Below are 8,713 nucleotides of genomic sequence, written 5' to 3'. Positions count from 1 at the left end.
ATATATATATACCCTTCAAAGTAAAAGCATAAGAAACATGACTTGTCTTCAAACAAATCTTAAAGATGTGCGTAATACATGTTTGAAGCACTGGATAATGGATGCATTGACACATGCGCACATACACGTTCCCCCTCACATGCGTACTGCCCCCACACACACACACACACACACATCACACACACACACACACACACACACACACACACACACACACACACACACACAGTGACTTTAACAATCTCTCCTGTCTATTGATCAGCATTACATCATCAGGTTAAATCAAAACGAATGGACTGTGGTATAAATGGTGCTTTCTCATAGCCTCTCCCTGTTGCATCAAACACTGAAGGGAAGAGAATCCATTGGCCATGCGAGTGCACGGCCTTGTGACATAAAACACGTCAATAGGACACTGGAATAGACGTTCAGAGGCCCTCGATCACAGACAAACATCGAGAAAAACAGGAAACAACATGTGTGTGCACACACTTGCAGTTTCCCATCCGCTGTAACTTTGTATAGATTGTTTGTGAGCATTAGGTGAAGCTCTGTCTCATGTCTGTTGGCCAGTCATGTTAGCCATGATGAAACCAACATTATGTGGCTGTCCTCATGTGAACAGAGGATGAAATGGATAAAATGATGAATTGGATAGTGTCGATTGGAATAAAAACCTTGTACCTTCAAAATGTTAACTTCTCAGAAACTGTGTTTAGCTTGAGTTCATTGTGTGTTTGGAGTTAATCCCACGAGTTAAAAGAGAGTGGCATGACCCCAAATGGGGATAGAGAATTGTCCAAACCAATAAAACACTCTTCACCAGTAGTGAAACATATAATCAACTGATATGGAAATGTTTTAAGAACATCACCAAATTTGGAGTTTACAAGGTGTAGACACAGCGACACTAATACAAGTTTGTTACACCCTGCATGTACGTGGATGGGCTGTGTGTGCTGTATGTAAAACAAAAAAACAGGACATCTGAATCACTCGATTACCATTCAAATAAAGGCCTGGGAGCAAAGACAAACTTATCGAATTGTCTGTTTATTTACTTTTTTTCTTTTAAAAATGCATTGTGATTTAATGGCGGGAGGGGGCAGGAGGTCAAATTTGATGGAGAGACTGCACACACATAGTGTGGAAAGAAACCAGAAAAAAAGAGAAAAAAGTTCACATCCTTTTTTTAAAAAATCTATTAGAAACAACATAATATGCAGAACAATACAATAGCATTTACAATACTTAAATTCCCAGTTCTTGTGAGAGTCCAGCGTAATTTTACAACAGTATACAGTATATTTTCTTTCTCCACTTGCTTCCCAAACTAGGGGTTGATATAGTTATACTTTTTATTTCTTTTCTCTTGTTTTCCCTCCTTCCATGTATCAATCCACTATATTTTTTTAAAGGGCACCTCTTTTGCTTTGTTAGTGTCCTGTCAGATACAGACATTGGCTTCTCCTTGGTCCAATTCTATTGTCCCAAAGAGCGGAGTGCTCTTCACAGGAAGTCTCTTTTGTTTGCCAAAGAGTCTTGAATATATCACCAGGTGCTGCATTCGCTGAAGGTACAGGCAAAGGACACAATGTTTCTCTCATGTGTCATCTATGCTCGCAATCACAATCACTTGTAAAGGAGGAATCCATGTGAACCTAGTGGGCAGTGGCAAAATCGCAAAGTCTAGTGCCCACCAGATAAGAAGCAGGGATCTGTCATGACAGGGGGTCATCTGGGTTATCTTCTGTGCATCACTGTCACTGATACATAGACAAAGATTGTAGGCAGTCATGGAAGGTTCCCATGTTGTAGATATCAGCCAAATCAAATGTAGTTGAGTCTTGGAGGTGGACAGAGGGGTTGCTGTTGGTTGTTGTCATCAGGAAGTCAACGATCCTGATCCCATGCTCCTTTAGGCCTCTGTAAGACAGGTGACCCCCTGGTTTGCCCTACAGTTCTGAAGAAAAGAGAAGATCAAAATGATTAATCAACGTTCTGTTTGCAACTGGCCCAAATGTCGAAGTCTGCTGTTAATGGCTGATCAGAGAGAGGATTCATTTTAAAGTTTCTACTCAGACATTATCACTGTTTTTATTTGGACTTACTATGTCCTCTATTGGTTAAAACTCATTCAAAGTCAACTGATATTGTAGGGACTACAACGTTGCACCTGGCGGCAGTGATATGTAAATTTGTATATGACTAAGTTAAAAAAATGAAAAACGTGAGTTTATGTGCAAAGTCCAGCAACTGTTATTAAGCACTGAGCAAGCTGTCTCCACTACTTGGGCAAAAAAACATTTGTCTGCGAATGTTTTTACAACTAATTTGGAAATAGGCTGAATGTGACGGTGGTTCATTAATATAAAAAAGTAACGCACTAAAGCTTTAAAGTGATGCAACCTGCTGCATGCCATCAAACAATGAAGTCAAGAAATCCACCTTCACCCTTTTCTCTCCCTACATTTCTCTCCTTACAGCGAACAATAGCAGTCATCCATCTCTGCTGGTGCAAAGTCACAGCTGAGGAACCACGACCATTGTTTTCAAAACCAACGAGGAGAGGTGTGGCCCGCGGCCGCCTGTCACCTGAGAGCGCCCGGGGCCCGTGCACACGTTCGCAACACATACGAGAGGGCCACTACAGACGACACAAAGGCAGGCGGGAAAATGGACAATGAGGTGCAGCGGGAGCACAACAGAGGCCTTGTTTGTTATTCCCCTCATCCATCAGTTTTCACCTGGACTACTGAGAATAGGTGTGACTTCTGTAAGAAAGGGGTGAGCTATTATGTGAGCTGTGCCCCCTGTAATTAGCTTTCTTCAATGAGTGAGGTGGCAGGGGTTACATATCTGTCTGGACCTTATGGCATCAAACCTGTGACCTTCGTATTGTGGCAGCACAACAAGCTGAGCCATCAGCGACGCTAGCTTAAATGCACTGCAGACCATGTTCATGCTTAAAGAAATCATCCATGACACTTCCGTACAAGTGAATATCTGTTTTTCAAGCTTTTGAAAAAAAATTGTAGCATGTAGGGTTGAATTTTTTCTGCAGTAAAAGTATTTTACAAACTACAGCAGAAATCTTAAGCACAGAAGTCACTCTTTGATTGACAAGTAACTACACCCCACAACAATTACCATTTGAAACTAAACTCCCCCCCCAAAAAAAAAAGATAAAGAAAATCTGGAATCTGTAGGATTTCTATTTAAAGTTCTTAGTTGCTTGCATATGCAACCCTGGTTAACGAGAGTGTCCTGACAACTAAAGTAAATACATGTCAAGGCTCTAACAAACACTATGCGTGCTTCAAAGAGCATGCATTGATAATAAGGTTTTTCACTTAATAAGCAAATCAATACATTGAACTGTAGGTCTCCTTTCTCAGACTCCAAGAGGGATTCCTGAGGGGCCAAATCAACAGGGACACACAATCACATGGACAATACGAGGGAGCACAAAATCCCCATTGGGACCTGTTTTTTCCCAATGTTCGTTAATAGTAAAAGTTCATCCACCAGAAAGAGAAGTTGAGGGGGAGGGGGGTGAGAGATCTTGACCCCTCAACAGAAGGTTAACAAATTTGTGCTTAATGATTGGAGCAATGAATTCTGGGACAAAGGGTTTCCAGCCGGGACCAGCAGCAAATGGGTTACAAGGCAGCGTTCACTCAAGCGTTCTGCCCGACATTTTGGAAAAAGCTGAAAGCGGGGAGCGCCAGAAAAAAAAATTCCATACGCTCTGCAGCATAATTAATTCTTCCACCCTGTGATAACTATTGTCTTGAAACAGACATTACAGTTTTGAGGGGCCACCCCTGGCTAATTTTGTGGAAGAGGGAAAGCAGGGCAGAAGAAGAAGAAGGGGTAAGGGTCATCCGAGAGTCATTCTCGCCGCTATCAAAGGCTCCGCTCGCTTCCGCATCACTTGCTGGGCTTCATCTCTGCTGACAGGTGTATTGTTTCGCAAGGGTATATAAGCTCTGTAATCATCATTGGGTAGAAAGCATAACGCTCTTCACTAAGCAGGACTAATTGGCTTTAGTTTTAACTAATGTTTCAGTGTGACTGCTAGACACACCTTCTGTATCAAGGCTCAGCACTCCCCAGCACAATAACCGCTCAATTTAGCCCCTGCGGTAACAAAACCTCAACTCTGCTAATGAAAATTGCTTATAAAATATAATGAACCTGTGCTCTCATAATCAAATAAGATAACGGTTCCCCTCCCCCCTCCCGTAATAACCTATTAATTTAATTGGTCATGAAAGAATATAACACATCACTTACATGTAATTGACCTAGAAACGAAAGTAGCAATATATGATGGAGGCAAGCTAGCAGCTAGCGACAGCTAGCTAGTAAAGCTGTAAAGAAATGACTAGTCGTGAAAAAGAGTTTCTGTCACCCTCTTTCTCCCAGCTTGTATCTTATTCCCTCCCTCTCTTCCTCCCTCCCTCCCTCCCTCCTTCCTTCCTTCCTTCCTTCCTTCATTCCTTCCTTCTTTCCTTCCTTGCTTCCTGCTTTTATTCCCTCAACCCCTCCCTCTTGTCGTTTACGCTTCTCTCGCTCGCCATCTCTTCATCAGCCCCTCCCTCTTTCTGTCTACTCCTCTGTCTTTTTTCTTCCGCTGTCTACTCGTCCTCCCCGTGCTTTGCCCGTCTCGCAGAGGATTCCTCTGGTGGCCCAATTACGAGATTCAGCAGGCAAATTGAGGCTGTTTAAAGCAAGGTCTGCTGGGAAGACTAGCAGCTGCTGGAGAGAGGCAGCTTGGACACAGCGAACCAGCCCTCATGTTTACACACTCACACACAAACACAGACACACACATGTCTATCTAGAAAGCACAAGCCTTCTATTACCACGTCTCCATGCAAAAATGCCATTTCGATGTGAGTTGTTCTTCCTTTGCTTTTCTTGTGGACATTTGTGACAGAAACAAGGGCGATATTTTCATTGCGGCGAGCACACAAAAGAACGCAAATTCTATTGAGGGTTAATGGTCTCTGTTTTTGTAAACTGAATAAGTCAAATCCATTGGTCACACCTCTGGTGATGGCATATTTAATTTGGATCTAGTCAATTAGGCCCAGCTAAGCTCCATACCCTGCTGGCTACCTCCTCCATTTTGCACTAGTTTGTGTCCCCTCCCTTTGCCAGGAGTAATCCTATTACTATACACACACATGCACATACGAAGACACAGTTGTACAGAAATGCATGTTTGTAAGAGCGCACACACCATCACATGGGCAAATGCATGTATCTCACATATGAATGTATTTATATGGTATACACGCGCACACATACAGGTCTGTACACACATGGGAACGCAAACATATGGTATAAAAACAGAGACACTCACACTTAACAATGATGTTTCACAACAATTGGACCTGTAGCCACTTTATACACACTGCACTGTATACAACACCAAGCCTGCATACTGTACATCCAGAAATATGTGGGAGTCTATTTGGCCCTGGGGCGAGAGAGGGAGGGAGAGGAGGCGAGAGAGAGAATTAGAGAGCAAAAGAAAAAAGGTGTTTGTGTGAAAAAAATGGAGAAGGAAAAGTGACAGTAAGAAAAAAAACACAAAAAGGGAATTGAGAAAGAGCAAGCATTAAAAAGACAGAGAAAGAAAGGGGGGTGGGGGTTCTTCTAGCTTGTTAGTGTGTGTATTAATGTGGCTCATGCATCAACAGCAACCCGGCAGATTTATGACACTTAAGGGGCGCTCACTACTCTCTCTCCTTGCACCAGTGACGACTGCTTACATTTTTACCAATCAGTCTGTTGCCATGGCAACGTCCTACCTGCCCCCACCTAGTGTCCGACCCCACCCCTCTGCATGCATCCACTGTCCCGTCCCATCCCCGCCTTCTTTTCTACTCATCACCCCTCTCCTCCTCTCTCCCCTCTTTGCCCCATTCAACTTCTTTCTCCTGTTTAACACAGACACACACACACAGAGACACACACACAGACACACACACACACAAATCAAGAATATATTTTCATTGAAACATATTTTTAATAGTTTTAAATGTTGTATTTAAACATTTAAAACATATTCCTATCATTGATTAGCCTCAAAAGTCTCTATCTGGATATTGTATGTGAGTATGTTTTCACATACACATGTTCAAACTGTTTTTATCTCCCCCCTTTGCCTTTCTTTCTCTTGTTTTTTTAAAGCAAGCGTTCTCTTCTTTCCTTCCTCCCCAATATGAAGGATGTTTAGTCCTGTAGCTATTACATATGTGAGAGGGTGAAACACACACACACACACACACACACACACACACACACACACACATACACACATTACATATACAAAGATTTACTAGGTTGTAATCAAAGGCTCTTATCACCAGACCAAGTGTGGGATAGTTAGAGAAAGTAACAGAGAAAAATCAGCTTGGGAAGAACACAAGCGCGTTTGTCACAAACACACTATTTAAGTCAGAGATCCGAGATTACAAACACTTTAAACACCTCCTAAACTGCAGTGCATATATACATGAATAATAAACCATATATCTGAGTCTAAGACCACCATTGAAAATGTTGTAGACACATCGCTGCTGATCTGTTCAGTTAAATCTGTGATTGTAAGTTAATGTGTACTTACATCCCCCTTTGTGTTGCGATTGGTCAGACTGGGGCGGGGCTACATGTAGTGCCATTGACCTTCCATGCCCATGTTCATTCCCATTCCACCCATTGCTCCTGAGAATAACAAAGGGGGTGAATTTAATAGCAAAACAGTGGCCAAAATTTTACAATGCAATCTAAATAAAAAAAATTTAAATAAATAAAACAAAATCAAATTTTCATTATAGAGACAGCAAAATGCTTATGCTTTCATTGAGTTTCATTGCAACCAAGTGTAACCAGGAAAATGTTTGCAGACTGAAAGGAAAAACACTGAGGTAAATACCACAGATGGTTTCTCTGTGAAACTAACTTGACAGACAACATAGCAGAGAAGCATACTGGAGGGGGGTGTTAAGAAGCCTGACAGTTTATCCAAACCTGCTGACTTTGAGTGGAGGGTGAGATAGGGTTAGAGTCTTGAATCCCAGAAAACAGGGGATAGAGGAGGAGGAGGGGAGCTTAAGGACAAACTCTGGGATTAGACCTGATGGCGTGAGAGAGAGGGACTGAGAGCAAGTTAGTGGGAGTGAGGAAGGAGATGGTTGTGTAATGTGATTGACCACACCTGTTCTGGTTTGTGTGTTGAAGGAGGGGGAGGTAGCAGTAGTAGAGTATGCGTGTCTGTACAGTGTGTATCTTTATCACTGTGTGTGAGGGTGCACATATACTGCCCAGCTTACATTTAAACCACCACACAGCGACCATATAGATTCCACTAAGTGCTTGTGTGTGAGGAAAGACATGGTGTGTGCTGGTAAAATAAACCACCAACATGGCAGATACTGTATGAAACACACTTACACCTAGAGATACTATCAGAAGTTGAGAAAGGAGCTAACAACAGCAAGGAAAGAAAGGAGAAAAATGGCAAAAGCGAGGGAGGAAAGAAAGGGACAGACACACAGAGAAAGCCTTACCAGGTGGTCTGATTCCCATGTGCTGCTGGCCGTCCATGACGAAGCCCCCCATCGGCTGGCCATCTGGATTGTAGGGAGCTCCTTGACTTACTGTGGATGGAGGAGGAGACAGAAGGAGGGAGGGATTGGAAGGAGGGGACAGAGTGGTCAATTAGTGCTTTTAATTAAGGCTCAGTGGCCAAAGCAGGATCATCTGTTGGCCGGTGCACGCACAGAGAGCCGATGTTGTGTTTTAACGTCTTTCTTTTCCGGGTCTGTCCAGCCGACTCTCCACTGTAAGCCCTTGGTAGACTTTAATGCGTCTAAATGCTCTAATAGGGATCGGACTGAGAGAGTTCAACACACACTAGTGTTTACTAAGGTGAGATTTGAGCCATCTGGAGAAGGTGACAACTGTTTCAGAATGAAAACCAATAAAACATGTTTGCATGACTGGAGGCCTTGTGTGGATACAATTATTTTTAATTTAAATACAGGGTTTTCTCTCTTTTTAAGTAGCTTTATAGTTGTTAAAATCAACAAATTCCACACGGTTGACAGCATCATATAGGTTGTGTATCAGCTTGTTTTCGCTCTTTGATTGTACACAATATGCAACAATATTCAATCAAGAATTTCTGGTAACAATCAAACCAAATTAAGTATTTTGAAAATGAATACTTAATAGTGCCTGGAACTTTAAGAATATAAAAACTTCAATCATACATTGTTGTTATATAATGAAAAGGTGAAAACAAAATATTTATGTAGAACTAAATGGCACTTCTGCCCTTAACTTCTGCCCTATGTCACTACCTTCAACATAATTGCTGCTTTTAATAATATATGATTGTAAACATGATCAGAAGGACAAAACCAGTTCCAGGCTGAAGCTTTGATCAGTGTGTTGACAATAAGTCATTCTTGCTGAGTGGCCTCAGAATTTGCTCCTACCTAAATGCTTTATCTAATAAATACTGCCTATATCTGAGCAGCAACTAAAAGTGAAACCTGATATGGTTCCTATTTTTTGCTCACCTCCATTGTTCTACTCTCATAGAAATCCACTTACCTTCGAATCAGGCTGTTTGGGGGTCAGTCAAGCAAAAGCAAGAACTCGGCCCCACTGAATGTCTTTGAACTTTACT

The 8,713-nt window shown here is 42.1% G+C and overlaps 1 long non-coding RNA gene across 1 annotated transcript; it reads right to left on the bottom strand.

Moving 5' to 3' along the window:
- Positions 1-522: 522 nt before the first annotated feature.
- On the bottom strand, positions 523-7,676 carry LOC117960133. Its single transcript, XR_004660074.1, has 3 exons — positions 7,587-7,676; positions 6,644-6,741; positions 523-1,963 (listed from the first exon to the last, which is right to left on the bottom strand). It is a non-coding gene; the product is annotated as an uncharacterized LOC117960133 (long non-coding RNA).
- Between the last annotated feature and the right edge of the window lie 1,037 nt (positions 7,677-8,713).

This window comes from Etheostoma cragini, chromosome 17 (genome assembly GCF_013103735.1).
Source record: "Etheostoma cragini isolate CJK2018 chromosome 17, CSU_Ecrag_1.0, whole genome shotgun sequence".
NCBI classification, from domain to species: Eukaryota; Metazoa; Chordata; class Actinopteri; order Perciformes; family Percidae; genus Etheostoma; species Etheostoma cragini.
This window is presented reverse-complemented; position numbering and strand designations above follow the sequence as displayed.